Below are 24,935 nucleotides of genomic sequence, written 5' to 3'. Positions count from 1 at the left end.
AGTTTTTAGTCAGTCAGTGCTATCGCACGCACACAGTGACATAGAGTGGGCGGAAAAACTTTGGTGCATGTGCAGAAGAGTTAAGGTGCCCATCTTCATTATGTAACACAAGGAAAAAAGGCGCATGCAACAGAGTCGTGTTTTATAGACCTAGCACAGAGCACCACAGGGAAATAAAAGGTGTTTCTATGAAAAACAAAAATTAGTGAAAAAAGGGGACTCAATAACATACTTAAGATTTGGGGGAAAAGGTTTCTTTGTCCTTTAATGATCATTTTCTTTTATTCCTCAGACTTTGCAATCATGTTATACACTCGACACCACAGTAGCAATTTAAGCTGCATTGTGACTTGTGTGGGTCATGAACTGAACTGACACCAAAGTTTTCAGCAGCTCAGCTGCTCGGCCTGCTGCAGTGAATGTATTATTTACTCTGAAAATAACAAGAGTAAATATTGTCCATTCTTTTTATAGAGGACACCGGCTTAATATAAAAAACAGATGACAGATCTGAAGATCTGCTTTCTTTGTTGTACCCGTGTAATACAGTGTAATACTTTTTATGCCTGTATGAATGTCTTTGAACATGTACAATGAGAAGCCCAGCAGCAAAAAAACATATTTAATAAGAAGAATAACTTTGGAGGGCTACAAAATGGCAAGACTTTTAATATTTCTCACTCCCTGCTAAAAGTGTTTTTCTATTACAATGGAGACCCTAAACTAGAGTAGATGAAATTACAGAGAAGGAAATACTATAGCATTTGAATTGTACTTCACAACTGTCAACAGGAGGGATTACTTACAAAGCTTTTGTCTCTTTGGATTTATATTTCAAGTGGTGAATTAGCATAGAGCTGCCTCACGTCTATGCCAACTGAGTTTAGATAAGAAAGTTCTCTGCCATGCCTTTCAAAGTCCAGGACCTAGACTGGTTATTACTTCAAATAAGTTACTTATAAGGGCACTAACACTGATGTTTTTCCAAGAGCTTGAGATTTTGATAAGCAGTCTAATTAAACACAGGTTCATGATGACAGCAAATATAAGAAAAACATGCGCGGACTGCTGTTATGTTTTAGTTAGCCGAGAATGAGTAGAGTGATTTTGTTATTTCCACTATTTGGTCTCTTAGCATTTCATCTTTTAGATTCCCAAACTCACAGGTAACAACCAGCTCTCTCAAAGCTTCTACAAATTGTTCTGTGGATTCCCCATTACGTTGTCCACGTTGGCGGAATTTATATCTTTCAGAAACCACTCTTGGCACGAAAAAGTTCTTTATAGCAGTAAGTGCAGTTTCATAAGTCTCATCAGGTAATGTTACTGTATAGAATATACACTGTCCCTCTGCTCCCAGGCAGTGAATAAGTAAAGCACGCTTTCTAGCAGCAGAAATCTCCCCTTGGTCAGCAGCAATAATGTAATTTTCAAACATATGAATCCAAGCAATAAAAGGTATGTTAGGATCACCAGGGTTTGGAAGAAAAGCTGCAGGCTGCTGCAGAGGTAGAAGAGACATACTCGTCGTCAATCTGTTATGTTTTGGGTAGCTGAGGATGAGTAGAATATAACAGCGCTTTATTAGCAGATTCATGCAGCCATTACACAACAGTAACTGTCACTTTTTAGCTGTCAGATATGCACAGTATAAGTCTGGGCACAGTGACATCTACAGACCATTTGTATAAACACCACAACTGCTAATAATATCACCTTCGAATCCAGATGCTGGGTTTACCGTCTCTTTTTAAGGTAGTATTTTATTGGCAGTGGGTTTAAAATCTTTTCTTTTAGTAAAAATACACATGCAAAAGCTGGGGGCAGGTGAGAAAGTAAAGCTGGCCCTAGATGTGCAGATATATGCTCATGTCCAACAAATGCTCGTCCGTTGCAATCTCCCGACCTACTGTACCACTAACCATTCAGATTAAATAAAGTATTAAAAAGAACATATCAAATGATGTTCTGGCCAATAATTCAAAGACCGCATTCGCATAAAAGTTATATCTGATAATTAGTAGTTACAGTAACCTAGTCAGATAGGCAATACATGCATAGACATTATCGTTAGCCGACAGATATCTTCAAACCTATCCAACCAACTAAATGACTTATTGCCATGGCGTGAAAAATGTTGGGACCATCCATACATGGTCCAAAAATTAGGGATGCACCGAATCCAGGATTCGGTTCTGGATTCGGCCTTTTTCAGCCAGGATTCAGCCTTTTTCAGCAGGATTTGGATTCGGCCAGATCCATCTGCCCGGCCGAAGCGAATCCAAATCCTAATTTGCATATGCAAATTAGGGGTAGGAAGAGAAATCGTGTGACTTTTCTTCACAAAACAAGGAAGTAAAAAAAATTTCCCCTTCCCACCCCTAATTTGCATATGCAAATTAGGATTCCGTTCAGAATCTTTCACAAAGGATTCAGGGGTTCGGCCGATTCCAAAATAGTGGATTCGGTGCATCCCTACCGAAAATCATACAAAACAAAGATTTGTTCGACTATCTTTGCGACTATCACAAATTTAAGACCCTAAGGCTAGTGCCAGACCAAGTGAAACTTGGTCTGTGGTGAATCCGCTCCTCCGCTATTCTTTGCTGCTGCTCTGCCTGCAACCGGAAACATTGCCTTCACTCAGGTGCAGGCAGACGCTGCAGAGATGTCTTCCCAAAATGCAAAATCTTGTGTTTCTGTGCACACATTTCTGTTTATTATCAGGAAATTAGACTTAAAATTACTAGGAGTGGCTTTTTTTCCACCACTGGTAACTTGCAGGGCAGTGCCGCCTAAGCAAGGTTTTCACCTCATGGCAGGTGTGCCCCTGCTTGGTCTGGCACTAGCCTAAAGGGATTACTTAAGGCTTTTTCCCCACATACATGCTCATTTTTCTAAAGCGCTTTTTCAACATTTGCCCATTTCCAAGCTGGCACATACATTTGATAGTTCAAAGAAAGATCATATTATTAGCAAGCAAGAAAATAAAGGCCTATGGAAATTAATGGACAAATAAAAGTTGAATCTCTCTCAGGGAGGGGCTGCTTTAATAATAAACTTTAATAATAAAGACCTCTGGCCAATGCCCAGCTGGGATGAAAACAACACTGGCCCAGGGTACGATTGCAGGGAGTGCCACAATCTTCTTTTCATTCCCTGTCAACTTTTGCTACTTTGTACATGCTCAGTAAAGCTTAATATGGACTTTTAAACTGAAAGCCAAATTTTCAGCTCTATTGCGCATCTGCGCAACCCAGAAAGAGAAATTACAGAGAGGATCACAAGTCCAGAAGCAAGATGGAGGCACTGGCTGCACTCCATGCAACAATACCCTGTGACCAGTGTTTCAGCAAAGAGCTGAACTACCACCCCATGCACACTTCAAGACACATTTGCAAAGCATGGCCCATAGATTCAGTGGTTCAAAGAATGATTTCTTCAGCCTCAGTTTCCTAAAGCATTTTGTCAGCATTTCTCTGCCAAGGAACTTTGGCGTGCAAGACCAAAACACTTCTCACTTCTCTTGCTTTGGGTTTGATTTCTTAAAGGGGCAGTCTACCCACTTGTTTTAGATTAATTTAATGAATAGGATGTGTGCTAAATATATGTTTTACATGAACATTAAATATTCTTATCTCCTGAAATGATCTCTCAGAAGCAGGATCCTATATCCTTGGATTTGCATTTTTGCACTGACCTGATCAAATTTAGCTAATTCCAGCATAACTCATGCTCCTACATAACCTAATTGCTCTGTTTCCTTTGTCTCTCTAAGTCAGTAAACCTAAGTCAGTAGTTCCCAAAATGTGGACCAGTTATGGGGAGATTTGGGATGAATGTATAATTGGTATTCTTGATACTTCTGCCTATAGCACTGTTATTGTTTCAGTGGTGTTTTATATAACTTGTACCTTTATTACTGGATAATGAGGGCGTATAAATTATTTGCCCGTAGAGTATAATGAACTTTGTCCTAAGATAATTCTTGCACTAGCGATTCCTTTATGCTATGAATGAGATCAAGGCAGCAATTTGAAGCATGAGGCAAAGCATTTTCCATTAGAAATTATTTGGACCAGCTCTTTCATCTGATCTGACAGCCAGAGGCAAGCACCTTATTAGTGTAATACTTCTTTTCAGGCAAAACAAGCCAGCAATTATTAATAGTTATTTTTTTAATGATTTGATGTCAACAATGATCTTGTGAAATCATTTTAATGTTAAGGAAATAAATCTTTACAGTTTAGAGAAAAGAGTGTGACAATGCAAAAGGTGAAGAAAGCAAGAATTATCCAATAATACAGCACAGTTCAGCTTTTAAACACCCATGGATAAGTTTGGAGTTTGCTGACATTTACGGGCTGTGTTTTGGATAAACTGATAAATGACTTGTGTGTGTGAGTCTCTACTTGGATAAACTATACATGAACTGGTGTTTATACAGTCACTGGCATCTCTATATACACACACACACACTTATAGAAATAATGTTAAAGGGATACTGTCATGGGAAAAAATTTTTTTTTCAAAATGAATCAGTTAATAGTGCTGCTCCAGCAGAATTCTGCACTGAAATCCATTTCTCAAAAGAGCAAACAGATTTTTTTATATTCAATTTTTAAATCTGACACGGGGCTAGACATTTTGTCAATTTCCCAGCTGCCCCATGTCATGTGACTTGTGCCTGCACTTCAGGAGAGTAATGCTTTTTGGCAGGCTGCTGTTTCTCCTTCTCAATGTAACTGAAGGAGTCTCAGTGGGACATGGGTTTTTACGATTGAGTGTTGTTCTTAGATCTACCAGGCAGCTGTTATCTTGTGTTAGGGAGCTGTTATCTGGTTACCTTCCCATTGTTCTTTTGTTTGGCTGCTGGGGGGAAAATGGAGGGGGTGATAATCACTCCAACTTGCAGTACAGCAGTAAAGAGTGATTGAAGTTTATCAGAGCACAAGTCACATGACATGGGGCAGCTGGGAAATTGACAAAATGTCTAGCCCCATGTCAGATTTCAAAATTGAATATAAAAAAATCTGTTTGCTCTTTTGAGAAATGGATTTCAGTGCAGAATTCTGCTGGAGCAGCACTATTAACTGATTCATTTTGAAAAAAAATTTTTTTCCCATGACAGTATCCCTTTAAGGATAGATAAACACATCTATCTACGTACAATATATAGTTATCTGCTTGATATCTTGTCTATCCCCTCATCCATGACTACACCCAAATTAAATCAATGTTTTCCATTTTTCAGCCTGTCTCACAGATTAAGGATGTTGAGGTTACAGAAAGATGTGGTATATTGATATCACAGAAATGCATTTTCTTCTGGTTTTAATTTCCCTCAGTGGAAGGCAGTTTACAAAGTAAAATAACTGGGATAGATAACTGGAAGACCAAAATCTATGAACTACATATAAAAGGACTAGTGGGAGTAGGTTTAATGGTTAAACTTATGTTTTAACAAAACCAATCTGTATTAATAACATAGTAATATAGAGGGGGAAAAATTCCTTCCTGACTCCAAAATGGCAATCGGACTAGTCCCTGGATTAACTTGTACTATGAGCTATATTCCATAACCCTGTATTCCCTCACTTGCTTAAAAGCCATCCAGCCCTTTCCTAAAGCTATCTAATGTAGCAGCCTGTACAAATGATTTCAGGGAGAGAATTTCACATCTTCACAGCTCTTACTGTAAACCCTTCCGAATATTTAGACGGAGCCTCCTTTCTAATCGGAATGGGTGGCCTTGTGTCAGCTGAAAAGACCTACTGGTAAATAAAGCATTAGAGAGATAATTAAATGATCCCCTTATATATTTATACATAATTATTTTACCTTATTTTTCCTTGATGCTGCTGACTGGCATTGCTTGCTACAGCCAAGTTTATTATCTACAAGGACTCCAAGGTCCTTTTTTTCATTTCATTATGGATTTGCCTAGTACAGTCCCATTAAGGGTATAAGTTGTTTGTATATTTTTACATCCCAGGTGCATGGCCTTACATTTATCAACATTGAATCTAATTTGCCACTTAGCTGCCCAGATTGCCAGTTTGTCAAGATTCTGTTGCAAGGATGCTGCATCCTGGATGCAATTAATTGGGCTGAATAGTTTTGTGTCATCTGCAAACACTGATACATTACTTACAACACCCTCCCCTATGTCATTAATAAACAAGTTAAATAAACGTGGACCCAATACCTAACCCTGAGGGACCCCAATAAGAACCTTACTCCAAGTAGACAATGTACCATTAACAACCACTCTCTGTACCTGATCCTATAGCCAGTTTCCTATCCATATGCAAACAACTTTATTAAGCCCAACAGACCATAGTTTAGAAAGCAGTCGTTTGTGGGGCACTGTATCAAACGATTTGGCAAAATCCAAATAGATCACATCTACTTCTCCCCCACTGACCAGCATCTTACTTACTTCATCATAAAAATCAATCAAATTTGTCTGACATGAACTATCCTGATTGCTGCTGATAATGCCATTCACTAGGACAAAATTTTGAATGTGATTCCTTAAAGGAGAAGGAAAGCTACCGAAGCAGTTTATTGCCAATAGATTAGCCACAATAGTGCAAGCTATAAGACATTTATTTTGCAGAACGCTTTACCATACCAGAATAAAATTCTCTCTTTTTGTTTAGGATTGCAGCTAACATATTAGCTTGGTGTGACATCACTTCCTGCCTCTCTCTGCTTGCTCATAGCTCTGAGCTCAGATTACAGCACAGAGGGGGAGAGGAGTAAACTGAGCATGCTCAAGCCCTAGCCCTGGCGGTTTATGCTTAAAACAGGAAGTCTGATACAGAAGCCCATGTGCACACAATAGAAGGAAAGAAATGCTATTTCTTTTGACAGAGGACTCAGAGCAGCATTACTTTGCATGTTTACTGGTGTTCTTATATAGACCTTTCTGATAAAGCTCACTTAGTTTTAACCTTTCCTTCTCCTTTAACAAGCCTTCAAATAATTTGCCCACCACATTTGTCATATGACACACTGGGACCCATTTAGCAACAAAAGGCAAATTTGCACCTGTATTAATAGGAAATAATATCCCCATATGTAGATATGAGTAGACTCACCAGTAGAGAAAAACCCTTGTTCCAAACCTACAGCCAGAGAGAGAGAGAGAGTCACATTGTCTTTTATGAACATTTAAACCTTAATAAAGATCAACTTTTATATTTAATCTAACCCATCAACGTTGGCTCCTTACCAACCAATTAGTGAACAGTGCTTTTCATCCAGTGGATAGAACAAATAAAAATTTAATCGGTTGCCACAGGTTAGTGTTCAGGTGCCGATCTGCAACCTTCCTCTTTTTTGAAAAAAATACTGATAATCTTTTAGACTCTTTCCCATGAGAACTGTAAATATGTAAGGAGTATAAATCAAATATGTTTGACAAAAGTAATCACAACATTTTCTGCTGAATGGAAAAGCTCATTTAAAATCAGAACATGATCTGTCTTCTGCAAGAATCTGATTTACTGTCCATATCTCATCAAATTCCAGGTACACCGGTTGTAGTATTCAAGCTGTATTTGTTTTTTGTTTTTTTAAAGTTGTATTTTTTCAGTTCCAATGAAGATGTATTTATCATACAAAAATGTAAAGACACTCTTACAATAAATTTGCTTTGATGTCATATGAAGTCTCATAAAGTTAACTGTTAATCCAACAACCACATTGTACATGTGAAGAAAACCTTATTAATCCATCTGGTATAAATGTCTCATTTCAAAGAAGAAATACTATGTAACTGCCAGTGCCAGCCCAATGCTTTATTAAAGGTCAAATATATAAAATATTCAAGTTCATTGCTATCCAAGCACTATAATAGTGAACAATGCAGTGATTGATTAAGCAATAGTGATGGGCGAATTTGGGGCGTTTCGATTTGCCGAAAAATTTAGAATTTCCGCGAAATTTGCGAAATGGCGAAAAATTCACAAAATGCAGCCAGCGTCTAGTTTTTGAATTTTTGCGACAGTTTTGTGAATTTATTTGCCGGCGGCGAATCGCGGGAATTCACTGCGCATTCGCAAAATAAATCCGCTCATCACTTAGCAATGATTTAAAATTTTGATAACGTGGTTATGAAGTAAAAGGTGTTAAATTAGATTTATTTTTATAGAGCCCTGCAATGTTCAGGTGATTATTTTAAAGACTGAAAATTCCTTTATTGACACATATCCTGGAGCTACTGCCACCCTGGACATGTCAGTAGCTCCAGGATTCCCACAGAAGCTCGCGTCCATAGGTACACCGGCCTCATGTCTAGTGAATTGAATGCAAATTATATTTTGAACATACACTCAGAAAGTGATGCAAACCACCACTCTGAAAGTGTTACAAACAACTTGCACCTGATATTTGTGCAGATTTATTTGTGCAACTGCAGTGGCTGTAACTTGGGGGGGGAGGGGGTTGCAGCTACAATTACATTGGCAATATGAAGTTAAATATGCATTAAAATTAAAGGAATTTGTAGATTTGCATCTGAGATTGCACTTTGCACAGTGTACTTGCTTTCGAGGTGACCACTAATGGCTAATATTGGTGGTACACTCAGGGCAACTGGTTATTGCAAACTGAACCTGACAGATACTCTAAGAGGCCCATTAATTAAAGGTCAAATTTTAATGGTATTAGAGCTTATTGAAACAATAAATGTCAGTCATTTATCAAAAGATGCGAACTGAAAGAACATGAATGATAAATGTCACAGAAAAATTATGAAAACCACAACTATGACTTTTTGTAACACAAAAGCCAGTATAAAAAAAACACGTGAAAACCACAAAAACCACAAAGCAAAGAAAGATCTTCCAGTTGTAGAAGGGACATCTGCCATTGACTTCTAAATGATTTGGACAGGTTTTAGCTGGAGTATTTTCAGATTCAGAATTGTCACAGTTTTGTCACATAATAAATCCTATTAAAATGTTTGATTTTCTTTCGCTACTTTTTTGAGGTTTTTGGAGACAAAAAGCCCGACCCACAAAAATCGTGGCTTAGTAAATCAGCCCCTAACTGTGTTACTGGGCAGATAAATGCAACTAAATCACACTGTATCATGATTGATTTTTCTCTTCAATTAATTGTTGTGGAAAATAAACACAGTTAAGTGTTGAGATTAATTTATAGGTGTGATTTTTTTTTTCTGCTTCAATTAGTCGATACATTCATTTTAAATTTTAAATGTTTAAATGTAATTAAACATATAATCATTTTAATTTATTGGATTAATGAAACAAAACTAATATTTTTTCCCGAATATAAGTAAGTATATTAAATTTAAGTTCTTTCCAAAAACAATATTCCAATATGTATTAATATACATGCTGCAGTACAGTTTTTAACTATATTTAACTATATTAAATATTAAAAAAATCCTTCATGGAATTTTTGAGTTGATAAACTACAAAATTAGTCTTTTCATATCAAACTGACTATGAATACCTTCTCAAACTATTTATGCAAGCCTCACATGCTCCCAGGCTTCATCCATGTCACTAACGTTATATTGTGGTAAAAGGTGCGTCAAGAAGGACGCACCTTTGATGGACTTTGATGGACTTTGTCTTTTTTCAACCCAATTTAACTATGTAACTATGTAACTATGTAATCATATTCTTCATAAATCTTTTCTTCTTATAGTTTTGGCAGAGTGACAGACATTGCCCTCATTACTAATCTACTGCCCATACAACCAATTAGTTATCCTCTTTTAAACCATATCTACAAACTGACACACTTAGAATTTACACATATTTACTTTCCTTCAAATGTAAACTGTCCTACAATGAACAGAAGAAGAAAAAACATAGAAGTTCACAAGTGGGCCTTAATTTTTTCTTTTTGTAGTTCTTGCTGTACAACCAAAAACCTAAGTTTTTTCAAACTTTATTTTTTCATTTTTCATAAACTTTAAATGCAGCTGTTACAATTGGTATGGATTAAATTGCTGTATTCAACAGTCTAGTTGTACAGTTCCTGTGCTATTATTGTATAAACAGCCTTCATAAACCAAAGGTCATTGCCGTAAACCAAAAATCATTGTCAAACTGTATCAGAATACCACTCTCTACGTCATACTAAGGGGCAGATTAATCAAAGGTCAAGGTAAATTTCCGAATTGAAAAAAATTGAATTTCGAGCAATTTTAGTGTACTTCGACTAGAGAATAGTCCAAATTAGATTTGAATTTTCAAAAAATTAGAAAATTCAAATATCGAAATTTATCATGTACAGTCTCTTTAAAAATTTTACAACCATTCGCCATCTAAAATCTGCTGAATAGCTGCTTTAGCCTATGGGGGACCTCCTATTTGGAGTCAATGGGTGGATTTTGAAAAATCTAAGTTTTTTTTGGGAAAAACTTTGAATTGAATTCGATTGAATGCTATTCCTTCATTTCGAAAGATTCAAATTCGGCCGAATAATGGCCATTCGACCAAAAGAAAACTTTCACTTAATTTCTGTTGGTCTTTTTGAATTGGAATTTCGATTTTTTTTTTCAATTCGAAATTCGACCCATGATAAATCTGCCCCCATATGTTAATATAGAGGTGAACAACCCCTTTAAGTCAATATATTTTATGTTAACAGGGACCACTGTTTAGGAACTCCCCTAAAGTAATTTAAAATAACATTATCTACCTGACCCTACAATCTTTTCAGAATTTAACAAAATTGTAGTTCTCTGTAGAATAGTTTAACAAAGACTCAGATACAAACACAATTACTGATCTATTTAGAGCTTAATTGATCAGAATAGCTTCCGTTTAGAACAAACAGCATAAAGAGGAAACCACTTCATTCTCCCACATGTTTTAGGGAAGTTAAAGTGCTAAACTTATTTCCCCATTTTGATACATAAGTAGTCACACAAAATTGCAAATTAATATATGAAAAACTATTGCTGGGTAACAAATGAAAATGTTTTTAACAGTTTTATTAAATGTGCATTTTGCATAGGTATGTTAATAATGTACTTGTCAAAAATAGTAGTGCAACCCCTATTTTCTGTGAAAAAGATATTTGTAAAAACTGCCTTTCTACAGGTACTTTCTTTTTAACTCATTAAAGTGCTTTTGAAGTTATTATTGGTAGAACCTACTCTCTCAATTTTCAGCTATTCCTGATTTTTTTTCAGCTTCACATGGATCTGTACTACAAAGGAAAGAACAAAAAAGGCTTGCATGACTATACCAGGAGATTTTTAAACTTTGCTTGTTATGAATAAAGAATAAATAAAAATAAAGAACTGTGGCAACCAAATATGTGAGAGACCATAGCTGATGTGACTACTATTTATCTCCTCCTTCTTCTCCTCCAGGCTTAAGAAACTGTACAGTTTAAACAATAGTGAGTCATAACCAAGTTTATTTTTTGCTGTACCATTAGCAATATATAATGAATCGATGTCAAGCTCAACATTGCAAAAATGTCTTAGTGTAATTCCTGAGGAAGGGAGTTTCAAAACTAGATGTTTTTGTCCTCTGCTGCAAAATATTGTACGAACTTTAACTTGGATGTGGCGGCAGTGGTTTCTGTGCTTCTCCTTTGGAAAAAAAACACCACGTGTGCCATCAGTCTTAGCAGCACATTTTAGCTTATAAAATTAGCTTATATGGTTTGTTAAAACTTTGCTGTAGCTATACTTATTGGAATTAACATTAGAATTAGCTATTTCCAATTTTTATTATGGCTCCATCTGAGAAAATTTCAGGGTTTTGTCTTTTTTACATTTTCTATAATACAGTTATTAATGCATGAACATACTGTAGTAGTTGCATTCATTTATGCATTAATGGACATCTAAATTACAGTGTTTAAAATTGAACATAAATTGGCTACTTATATTTTTTTCTTCCTTTATCTATTATCTTCTTATTTTTTTTCTATTGACAAAGACATATAAGAATACAGTATATTTAAATGATTTCTAGCACACTTTATGGTGTCGTTATTATTTCTAAATTACACTGTTTAAACTGCAAATAATTCACTGTACCGTGTAAAATTTGTTTTAGTTACAGTATAATATTGGTGTGTAGGCAGCCATCTCAGGTCATTTTGCCTGTGCTTTCAGAAAGAGCCAGTGATGCACAATGGAACTGCTTTTTGACAGGCTATTGTTTCTCCTACTCAATGTGATCGAAGGTGTCGCAGTGGGACATGGATTTTTACTATTGAGTGCTGTTCTAAAATCTACCAGGGAGCTGCTATCTGGCTACTTTCCCATTGTTCTGCTGATGGACTTCTGGGGAGTAAAGGAGGGGGTGATATCTCTCCAACTTTACTGCAGCAATAAAGAGTGACTGAAGTTTATCAGAGCACAAGTCCCATGACTGGAAGCACCTGGGAAACTGGCAATATGTCTAGCCCCATGTCAGATTTCAAAATTAAATATAATTTTGCTCTTTTGAAAAAACAGATTTCAGTCCAGAAGTCTGCTAGAGCAGCACTATTCACTGATATGTTTTGAAAAAAAACATGTTTTCCCGTGACAGTATCCCTTTAATGGTATGATGATCCATATTACAGAAAGATAATAGATCATATACCTGTACCTGATCTATCCAATACAGGAGCTAAATATATTGACCATTATGGTAAGAGATGTTCAATAAAGCAGTAAAATAAATTTTAGATATACTGTAAAATACAGATACACATTACAGGGATCTGCTCAATAAATTGTTTTCCTACTAATATTTAAAAAACGAGTGATCAATAATAATTAAATTGGCCAAAAGTCCAGGGTGTATCAATCATAAACCAATATTGGACTTAATAGCCTGGGACACAAACAATTATATACAGTAATAGATCAATAATCATAAACATGCATAAAATGGCAATATTTATTTATCTAACATGCCAACAAATGTATACATTAAAACCATAGTAAAACCTTATGACACCAATAAGAGAAGATGACCCTCCCTATTATTACACAAAGTATTACATCTCAAAGTTATAATGCCATTAAAGAACATCCACCATGAAATTATATTCTCTTAAACAGCAATATTTGCTCCATCGCCCATTTGTATCACATTACCTATAAGTGATCTCTATAGCTGGTGTTGAACTATATCAACCACCAAAGTTGATGTAGTACTATGTAGTAGATTTTATCACTCAATACTAGATATTATACATAATTGTTGGAATGTCAAAAAGTTAATGTATTGCCTGTATTCAAATTGCTTGTAAAGGTTTGATTTATATAGCTCAATCTATATTAGGTGTTTGACATATGAAATATGGCTTATGTATTGTGAATAAAAATGTCTCTGGACCCAAAAGCAGTCTCCCATTAAGGTCAGAACTCTATGGCGCCATGTGATCCAATTTGACTCGCTGAGAGGAAATGCAGGTGACCAGTCGGAGGCGCCGAATATAATGTAAGCTATAGAAACATCGCAGCTACAAACTACATGCATCCAACTGTTGGATGAAGATGCAGTGTGTGGCGTTAGCATCCGACAGTCGGATGCATGTAGTTTGTATAGGTGATGTGGCGTTTCCCCGCAGCGCAACACAGCCCACTGCATTGCTTTGTGGAGTTCTGCCCTAAAAAACATGTGCTGGTATCCAAGATAATCCGGTATCAGATCAATAAAATTTTCATATCACTAATTGCACAGATTTATTCTGCGTGTGAGCTATAGTTCAGTGACCAAGAGCAATCCAAATCAGATCATTTCAAATTGTGCTAATACTTATCCGCCATTGGAAGACAGGTCAGTTTTGTCCCTGACGCTGGACGAGCAGTACGTCCAACGAATGATATCAGTCCGCTCCTAGGGAAAAATGACCAGAGACTCACAGAGGGGCCCCTTCTTCTAATGGCATCGCCACTCCTCAACAGCCATTTCTCTACCCAGCATAGCTTTTATTATTGTTAAATTATTGTTTGGCTCCCTGGGTAGTAAGTCCTATAACAATAGACAATAAATTGTTTGACAGGTATGGGATCCGTTATCCAGAAAGCTCTGAATTATGGGAAGGCCATCTCCCATAGACTCCATATTTATGAAATAATTAAAATGTTATAAAAATAATTTCAGTGTTTTCTGTAATAAAACAGTACCAACTAAAAAATAATGAATCTTCATTGGATGCAGAACAATCCTATGTAACCACCCCCTAAATTATTGTTAGTGCTAAGCAGCTACACTGGCTCCAACACCCTAGCCCCTGGTGCAAATTGAACACTGGTTAAGGATTCTTGCAATCTTTTTCTGCACTGCAACTAAATAAATCTGAAACAATAGTTCTGAACACTTTGGGACAAAATTGATGCCCACAGCTTAGGGGCAGATTTATCAAAGGTCAAGGTGATTTTTCAAATTGAAAAAATTTGAATTTCGAGCTATTTTTGTGTACTTCGGAATAGTCCAAAATATTTGCAAAAAATTAGAAAATTTGATTATTGAAATTTATCATGTACTGTCTCTTCGACCATTTGCCATCTAAAACCTGCCGAATTGTTGTTTTAGCCTATGGGGGACCTCCTAGAACCTATTTGGAGTCAATTGGTGGACTTTGAAAAATCTAAGTTTTTCTGGGAAAAACTTTGAATCAAATTTGATCGAATGCGTTAATCTTTCGATTCAAACAATTTGAATTCGGCTGAATACGGACCTATTAGACTGAAAACAGACCTATTCAACCCACAAAAAACTTTGATTCAATTTCGGTTGGTCTTTTTGAATTTGGAATTCAAAGTTTTTTCAATTAGAAATTCGACACTTGATAAATATGCCCCTAAGTATATAGTATGAGGACTTGATAAATATGCCCCTATCTTTAATGACTGGTTATTATATAGGTTACATTTGTTAAGTCTTTTACTGTTATGTATGTACAGTTATGTTGGAAGTTTAAGAAAATGGAGCCAATTGCATTACAGTAAAGAGCACGGTTAAAATAATTATGCTCTTCAAATCAACATAATTAGCAATTGACTTTTAAGATGGGATATTTATAACCTTGCATTTGCAATCTGCCCATAATTTTACAAATCACATCTTAGATTATTGAATTCATATAATTTTTATAAACTTTACTAACTGAAAATACATAGAGAATTTGACTAGCTAGCCACAGAGCAACCAGATCTATTATTTTAAACTACATTGACATTCAACTAATTCATGTGGTGCTCTAATTATTATTATTATTATTATTACTATTAACAACTATTTATAAAGTGGCAACATATTCTGCAGTGCTGTATATATATCAAACATGCCCTTTACCCGCTATGACGCTTAGGGTGTTATTTATCGAAGTCCGAATTTATCTCAATATTTTCTGCTACAAACGCCAATCAAATCCGCTCAGGTTTTTTACACTTATTTATTATTACATTTTCCTGAAAATTTGCGGGAAAAAAATCAGATTTACGGGTTTTTTATACGTTTTTTTCATTTGATTTTTCCAGAATTTTCAGCCGAAAACTTTGGGGTATTGCACAAAACCCAGCGCACATCAAAAAATCATTGGGATTTCTCCCATTGACTTATATGCAACCTCGACAGGTCTGAGATGCCGGATTTTTAGATTCAGACTTTTCCATCCTTGGGGTTTAATAAATTCCGAAAAATTTGTGATTTTTTTTTTAAAAGTCCTATTTTATAAAGAGAAAATCATGAATTTTTCATAATGTTTGCATTCGGAGTAGTAAATAACTCCCTAAAAGTTGAAAGTAATCTCCTAAAAGTTGAAAGCTGGGAGCAGGAGGGGGGGTGGCAATAGTGCTGCTGTCTCAGGTGGCTTTTGAGGAATATTAAAGAGGTGGTTCACCTTTGAAATATTTATTAAACTATAAAAAATAAATATTCAAAACCAATTAAAGAGTTGCTTAGAATTGGCCATTCTATAACATACAAAAAGTTACTTTAAATGTTTATTTTCTTTGTAGGAGCCATCCCATTTCAGTTTCAGCAAATTTGTTGTTTTTTCACTTACAAAAAAAATACTGTACTGTATGTAACCTTTTGCAATCAACTATATATAAACATACATATACAATTACACAAAATATCAGAATTCCCATAGAGTTAAACACACACTACACACAAATAAACAAAAGGAACACCAAGAGCCCCAATAGTGTAATATGTATTGGTAAGGGATAATGAAATAAGAGTAGATAACATATACTCACAAACCAAGGTTACCAATAGGCAACCACTGTAAAGGCAGGTGGGGAGATTGTCCTGACCCCACTCAGGATTAAGAAGTCGCTCTCTGTAGATAGAAAAAGGGGTATCAACCCTCCACCCAGGGTGGACTTAGTATTGTATAAAAAGAACAGAGGTGCCAAAAGAATAAAAGGATATAAACGAGTTTAAAAACCAAAACTTGGTAATCAGAGGAGGCAGTAATGGACTTACCTCCTCCAAGCAGACACACAACGACTGTAATTAAGCAGTCAAAATTTATTAACGAACTCCAATCAGTGCAACGCGTTTCACGGGCTCAGACCCGCTTCTTCAGGCAATAAACATAGGAGTTACAGCATCTGGCAGTAGTATACACACTTAGCGCCTTTTTACACACACTACACACAGTTGTATATAACATACAACTGAAAACAATATAATGTAAATATGCCAAATATACCCTTGTATGGATGCAGATAGAAAGAAACTAAACATTCTGGGCCACTCAAAGTAACATTGAAAGTTTGGCTGAAAAAAGACACATGTCCATTACGTTCTATATTTAACCTGCCTAACAGAGGAAAAAATTAAAGCTCCTACAATTAGCCTCAGAGGGGCAATTGGACCAGTTCATGGATCAGCTTGTACTATCTTCCATAACCCTGTATTCCCTAACTTGCTAAAAAGCTATCCAACCCCTTCTTAAAGCTATCTAATATATCCTTACCGAATATTTAGATGGAACCTCCTTTCTTCTAATCGGAATAGGTGCCCTTTTGTCAGCTGGAAGGACCTACTGGTAAATAAAGCATTAGAGAGTTATTGTACAATCCCCTTTTATATTTTTGTACATAGTTTTCATATCACCCCTTAAACGCCTCTTCTCCAGTGTGAACAACCTCAATTTGACCAGTCTTTCCTCATAGCTAAGATTTTCCATACTTTTTTCCAGCTTAGATGTCCCTCTCTGTACTCTCTCTAAATCAATAATGTCCTGTTTGAGCACTGGAAACCAAAACTGTACGACATATTATAGATGGGACCTTGCCCCTTTTAATACAACTCAAGACCTTGTTGTCTTAAACTGTGCTCTTGACGGTGCTGATTGGAATTGCTCGCTACAGCCAAGTTTATTATCTACAAGGACTCCAAGGTCTTTGTTCATTATGAAGGACCTCACTAAGAATCTTACTCCAAGTAGAGATGTAATGCTAATAACCACCTTCTGTACCCGATCCTGTAGCCATTTTCCTATCCATCAAACAACTACATTCAGCCCAACAGACCTTAGTTACAAAGTAGTCATTTGTGGGGTACTGTATAAAAGCTTTGGCAAAATCCAAATAGATCACATCTACTGCTCTACTGCTATCCAGCATCTAACTTACCTCATCTAAAAAAAGCAATACAAATTGTCCACCACAGATGACAAACTTCCTGGCCTGTAATTACCAGGCTAAGATTGCAATCCCTTTTTGGAGTCTGAGAAAATCAGAAAAAGAGGCCATGTGCACTTGTTTGCTCATACACGAGGAGGGGTGACATACAGTAGTCGTCGGTTGCCTAAGGTGCTTCGGCCAACCAGGCCTTGTGCTGATGTAGGGTGGTTTCTGGTGCTTCCACCTTTACTACTCAAGGGGGGAAAAATTGACAACAGTAACAATTTAATATAATTTTAAATGACAACCATTTCTGTTCTGCGTTTTAGCATAAACATAATGCACCAATCTATGCTCTGAAGGGTAGCCCTCAAGGCACTACAATTAGCTTTTCTGAAATTAAGGGTTTTTGTTGCCCCAGTGTATATTTGTTTTTTTTCGCCAAACATTAAAAGAGATCACATTATGGTTATTATTACACAGGGCTTCAATTACATTTGCTATACATTTTTATTAGTTATTAAAGATCACTAGACCCAGTATAGCATTTTTCTGGTTGGCTCCTCATCTACCTGTGCCATACTATTGTCATGTAACAAGTTTATAAACCTGTTCCCATTAACAGTCCTGACAGTACTTCTGCTCCAGTCAATATCTGGTAATTAAAATCCCCCATCATCATTACTTTCCCCAAACTAGCAGACTTTTCAAATTGCATCAGGAGCTTAGCCTCCTCCTCCTTACTTACATTAGGGGGTCTATAGCATACTCCTACAATTAATTTGTTGGATTCTTTATAATCAGTGAAGAGCTCCATCCATAAGGCTTCAGCCCCCTCATTCCCTCCTTTATATTAGTTTTTAAATCCTGCCTAACAATCAGACATGCCCCTCCTTATTTTATATTGCCTCTGTCCCTCTGAAACAAAGTATAGCCACTGATATTAACTGCCCAGTCATGTCCACTCGGCAACACCAATCCCATCATATTTTCCCTCCAGTGCTAACAGTGTCGGACTGGGACACCAGGGGCCCACCCAAAAACCTTTGACCAGGGGCCCAACAAGTAATCTTAGACCAGGGGCACACTCTCACTGTTATTATTCTTCCTCTTCTCAATCAATTTATATTCTCCTAGTCTCTTTTCTTTACATACTATAATCTATTATTCCCTCTATTTAGCCACTTTGCTCTTTTTGAAGTAGGGAGTGGCCATGAAATAGGCCAAATGTCTAGCAGTATGAGGGCTCACTGACACCTGGGCCCATTGGGACTTTTCCTGGTATCCTGGTGGGCCAGTCCGACACTGAGTGCTAATGACAAACATACTCCCATACTTCAATTTAAAGGGATACTGTCATTGGAAAAAAAAAAATTTTCAAAGTGAGTCAGTTAATAGTGCTACTCCAGCAGAATTCTGCACTGAAATCCATTTCTCAAAAGAGCAAACAGATTTTTTTATATTCAATTTTGAAATCTGACATGGGGCTAGACATTTTGTCAATTTCCCAGCTGCCCCTGGTCATGTGACTTGTGCCTGCACTTTAGGAGAGAAATGCTTTCTGGCAGGCTGCTGTTTTTCCTTCTCAATGTAACTGAATGTGTCTCAGTGAGACATGGGTTTTTACTATTGAGTGCTGTTCTTAGATCTATCAGGCAACTGTTATCTTGTGTTAGGGAGCTGCTATCTGGCTACCTTCCCATTGTTCTTTTGTTTGGCTGCTGGGGGGGAAAGGGAGGGGTGATATCACTCCAACTTGCAGTACAGCAGTAAAGAGTGATTGAAGTTTATCAGAGCACAAGTCACATGACCAAGGGCAGCTGTGAAATTGACAAAATGTCTAGCCCCATGTCAGATTTCAAAATTGAATATAAAAAAATCTGTTTGCTCTTTTGAGAAATGGATTTCAGTGCAGAATTCTGCTGGAGCAGCACTATTAACTGATTCATTTTGAAAAAAATGTTTTTTCCCATGACAGTATCCCTTTAAGTAATATGGTGCAAAATAACATATGCCTTTATCATCCAGTGATAAATGGAGAACAAATAAATTACATTGTATAGTTATTTAAACTTTATACCTCTCACAAACAACTAGCAAAGATAAGGGTATTAGAAATCACCTCACAGTTCTATATAATTGGGAGTTACAACAATTGATGAAACAAACTCCACATACTTCCTTCCCATCCTGCCCAGCTCCTTCAACACCGCACCCCCAGCTTCACATACTTTCCTCTGTGCTGGGCCCCCTGGAAACTATGGGCCGGAGAAACCTGCCCTGGTAGCTCTTAGGGTAGTCCACCATGGTCTCAACATTTCCACAGTATTAACATAAAATTGAGATTTTAAAAATTGTTGTAACATAGGTGTCCCATATTTCATTCTCAACATTGTTAATAGAATGGGTAACGTATTTGCTAACTGGAGGTAAATACAGTTTAGCAGTTGTACAAAAGTTTACTAAATTACAATAATATTCTCTGTGCAGATTGATGCTTACATACATTCAGACTAAAATGGTCCTATAGACTTATATATTATATATTTCACCCTGTGCAGCATGTCACAATTTATTACTTGTCTGTTCTTGGATAATGAGAAGCAGCTGGTGCCCCAGTTTCAGCACACCAAGATTTCAAGAAAACCATTGCAATGGCTCCCCAAATAAAATATTTACTTTAAAAATATTATAGCATGAACAAACACTTTTCGCAGTGTAAAAAAATAAAATAAGCATAAAAAATCAGAATTTCCGTACATTAAAGTGGCCTGAAAGAGCTGCTCTAGAAAAATGTTCATGCAAGTTTCTTCAGCAGAACTGTTCCAAACTTAAATGCAAAAACATGGGTAATGTTGCATACTGTCTCAAACAAAGTAAGAAAATACATGTAAAATATCAGGAATATTTGTTAGCAGTTTGCTTCATCTTTCCCATCTCTGGGTGATGTAGCCACAAAAACTCTTCATTGCAAACTAAATGGAAATATTGTATATTTAGTAGGGTTTACCACTATATTTTTCTACTTTACCCAAGAGATGTAACAGGAGAGTTGCTGCACTGAGGTTCTTACTGTCACAATGCAAGACACAGTTCAGACATAAGAAGAACAGATCACTACAAGGAAACAAGCCTGCATTCACTACAAATAAACAAATTGCTAAGTTAGCAAAAGCAGAATACACAGTTTACAATGACGCTTTTTTGAACCACCCCGCACAACTTTATGACCATTTCTGGTACTTGCTAGACTGCGGCTGGAACAAATTCATTTGAAACACATTTTAATTTCTCCCTAGTGCCTTCTTTCTGATAAGAAAAAAACCCAATGTTTAAGGTTCTTAGAGGTTGTTTTACAGTAATACCTACAGGATTAGAGAGGAAAGTGTATTTCTTATGGACATTGTCATTTTCTGTGACTAAACTATAATAAGGCAAAATGACATGCTACACAGTACAGTCAATATATTATCTTATATTGTACCTTGTACTTGGTCTTCTGTTGTCTTGCAGATAGCCTTATTAGATGGCATCAGTGCATGATATTGGACATGACTGAGTGGGTATGATGCAGCGAAGCAGTTTAATCCCCTCAGAAGTTATCTTCCAATATCTTGAACAAAGGAAATCTAATAAGATCAAATAGGCTGTCTCCAAGTTTGTATATATGGCTCTGAATTACTATTTTATATTTGCTGTTAAAGGGACAGATTACCTTCAAATTAAATTTTGGTATGATGTAAACAGTCTGATGATATAGACAATTCTGGGTCAATTTGTTTCTGGTCTTAATTTTTTTTTTATTTTTTAGCCTTTTGTTCTGCAGCTCTCCAGTTTTGAATTCCAGCACTGATCTGGTTGCTAGGGTCCAATTTACCCTAGCAGCCAGGAAGTGGTTTGAATGTCAGACTAGGGTATAAATAGTAGAGTACCTGAATGAAAAGATAAGTAATAAAAAGTAACAATAACATTGTAGTGTCAGAGAGCAACAGTTTTGGCTGCAATTGTCAGTAGCCCCCATTTAAAAGATGAAAAGAGCCAGAAGAAAATGGCAAAAAAAATTTAAAAATTAAGACCTATTGAAATGTTGCCAAAAACAGTACATTCTATAACAGTGATCCCCAACCAGTAGCTTGTGAGCAACATGTTGCTCCCCAACATCTTGGATGTTGCTCTCAGTGGCCTCAAATCAGGTGGTTATTTTTAAATTCCTGGCTTGGAAGCAAGTTTTGGTTACATGAAAAAAAGATTTACTGCCGAACAGAGCCTCCTCTAGGCTGCCAGTCCAAATAGGGGCCATCAATAGCCAATCACATCCCTTATTTGGCACCACCCAGGAACTTTTTTCATGCTTGTGTTGCTCCCCAACACTTTTTACATCTGAATGTTGCACACGGATGAAAAAACGTTGGGGTTCCCTGTTCTATAACATACTAAAAGTTAAGATTCTTAAATATGTCTCTTCTACGTTCCCATCTCCTGTTAACACAGAACTGAAGGGAAAAAACTCCAAAGAAAATGCATTGTATCTCCCAATATACCGTGCCCATACCCAAACATAGGAGAGCCTGTTTCTGGACCAAAAAAGTAATTTGGGGAGTGACATTACAACAGTTCGGCAAATAAATATGACTGGACCAATGAAATAAAAGAAATTCATGATACAAACTGGCCGTGGAGCAGTGAAAGCGGAATTTTTTTCCCAGCTGCTATAGATACGCATGCACAATATACAACACTAGGTAGTCAGGCAGAGTTAGCCTTGGTACCTGTGCAGACCAAAAGTATCACTTTATAACAAGACAACAGGCAGTATCTATGGTCGGCAGAGGTCAGATGGATACCATAGAGACCTACATGCACCTGGCTTTTTTATTCCTGAAATATAGTCAGTGATTATGGCTTCTTAATTTCCAATGAAAAGCACAGCATGTACTTTAAAAAAAGTGTCCATGCCTTGTTTTTAAATAGACCCCAGCAAAAGCATAGAAACACTGACTAAATTTGGAATATAATTATAATATTATAGCCCCTGGCATTTAGGGAAATTATTGCATCACTATTCTTCTTGCATGATTTATTTTCTCATTTAAAAAGGGGGTTAGAATGAATGCACAAAGTTAAAAACACCCTAAACACAGAAGAGTGTCATAGTTTTATTTATTATTTTGTTGGTTATGTTTTAGTAGCCCAACGCAACAAATTATAAGACAGTGTTTACTTGTATGCCTTGTTTTAAAGCATGCATCTGGTTTTTGTAAGCCACTAGACTCGAAGTTGCTATTTTTTATATTTTTGATCATCTAATTTTATTAACACAAATATTAAACAATCTGTATTAAGGCTCACTTGCGATCCTGCAAAAATGGATTGACACCATTGATTGCAAGTATTGACACCAATGATTACTTGCACCTAAACATGCTCCCGCACTTGTGCATTTTTAGATAAGTGCCATTGTGTCTTCCTAGTCTTATCATGGGCAAGTGCACCAATTGACACAGGGCCATCCTGGAGCTATCCTCATGTGCAACTAAAGACTACCGCGCAGACCTAATTTTATCACTGAAATTGCACTTTGCACACTTCGCTCACTTGTAAATGATTCTTAAAACTGGAAAAAGTGCTCGTGTGCTCATGTGCTCTGCAAATTATTCGGTTGACTATAAAGCCCTGTTTTTGAAAATGTATAATTGAAAAATACAGGGTTAGGGAATATTGATTGCATAATACACAATAAATAACACCTTTAGATTTTTAAATGAAAGGGTTTCTAAACTAAACCCACCAAAGGTGAAAGAGATCTTTACATGATGTACTGAGAACAGGTAAAAAAAAACAGGAGTCCTGTTCCATTTTCAATTGTTAGAAGGTTTTTGCAAAATCATATTTAAGTTAAAAGAATGAATCATTCAGTTGTAAGCTCTTGGTTTTAATAGGGGGATAATCCTTGACATAATTCTTGAATCATAATTAATATTTGCATTGCAAAGGTCAGCTGTGAGACAGTGATGAAAAATTATTAGGTGCCTTGATTCAGGCTATTAGTCTATGTTCTGTCATTTTCTTGTAAGTAAAAGGAATTATCCTAACATTTAAAAATGGGGTTACAATAAAACAATGTAATAAGTCTTTAATGTGAACACATTAGAAATTAGCTCAGTACTATAGTCAATCCTCGCAATTATGGTAACCCTACCTTCAAAACCCTCAATCATATAAATGAGCTTGCTTATACAATGCTCAATTTTTTTATAAATTACATTTTATACAGTTTTTTGCTTTTTTATGTGGGGTCATTATTGAAATTTCCTGGCACAAGTACAAAATTGCTTCTCTTAGTGCTTAGTTACAGAGCACCTGCAGCAATAGATTTCAGTGCTACCAGCAAAAGGTACAAGGCACAGTGTTGTACCTTGAATGACATATAGGGGCAGTATAATAAATACAATACGCTGCTCAGTATTTACTGGAGAGAGGTATTTGCATGATGCATTAATTTTGTGGTGCAAAGACCTGCATCTAGGGGAGTTATGGGAAGGGTGAAAAGTGAAATTGAGGCAGTTTAGCGCATTTTGCACCCTGCCTTGTCTTAATAAATGACAGCTTTCCCTAATAAATATGAATATTTTGATGGAGCAAGTGTCCCATGGTTGTGACCTTTTTCTGAATTGTATTTACAAATTTTATATATCTTCAATAGTTCATTATAGCCTACCATTAACTTCATTCTAATGAACATTTTTTTAGACTTTTATATTAATTTAATACAATTTAATATTATTAGTTCAATGTTTTAAATGCATCCCTCTGCACACTGAGCTAGTGATTGTTTCGCCTAGCTTTGAGATGTGCAAGCTGCCAAGGCCATATTTCTATATAGCACCCAAGGGCAGCAACTTTAGAGGGAATGGCCCCTAGGTACCTATATAGAAAAAAGATGCTTGGAAAAAGAACTCAACCCCACTCTACTTGCAATCAGCGAGCTAAAGGGGGCAGGCTGATGTCAAATGCCTAGGGCAATAACAGACCTAAAAGGTGCCATTGGTGGTTTTCTCTTGAGCAAAAGGTTTTTTTACTCAGAAATAGAAAGCAAATGGGTGTCCAATGGTATCCATTTCTTTACCATTTGTATAGTTAGTTGAGAAGATAGATTATAAATATAAGCCATTTTTTTTAAAAAATGTTGTAATCAAATAATAACAGTCATTTATGAACTAAGCTAAGAGATAGATACATTCCTTGCACTTAATGTAAATATTTGATTTTCTAGTCTCTCAAACAAACATCTTTTACTCTCTTGTGTAATGCTGTTATAGCAACAGAAGCTTGCATAGACTCT

General features: G+C 36.3%; 1 protein-coding gene across 3 annotated transcripts in view; it reads right to left on the bottom strand.

The window, feature by feature from the left end:
* Window positions 1–24,935, bottom strand: part of pkib.L (protein kinase (cAMP-dependent, catalytic) inhibitor beta L homeolog) — an 82,239-nt gene that overhangs the window by 28,901 nt on the left and 28,403 nt on the right. The window contains exon 1 of one of the 3 annotated variants that reach the window (XM_041562851.1): window positions 7,107–7,131. The exons of the other annotated variants lie outside the window; for them this stretch is intronic. The gene's annotated coding sequence lies outside the window, so the exon portion shown is untranslated. Of the gene's footprint in view, window positions 1–7,106; window positions 7,132–24,935 lie in introns of those variants that run through there. 3 annotated transcript variants of the gene reach the window in all.

Source organism: Xenopus laevis, chromosome 5L (assembly GCF_017654675.1).
Source record: "Xenopus laevis strain J_2021 chromosome 5L, Xenopus_laevis_v10.1, whole genome shotgun sequence".
Taxonomy (NCBI): Eukaryota; Metazoa; Chordata; class Amphibia; order Anura; family Pipidae; genus Xenopus; species Xenopus laevis.
The sequence above is the reverse complement of the archived record's forward strand: the minus strand, read 5'-3'. Positions and strand labels throughout refer to the sequence as shown.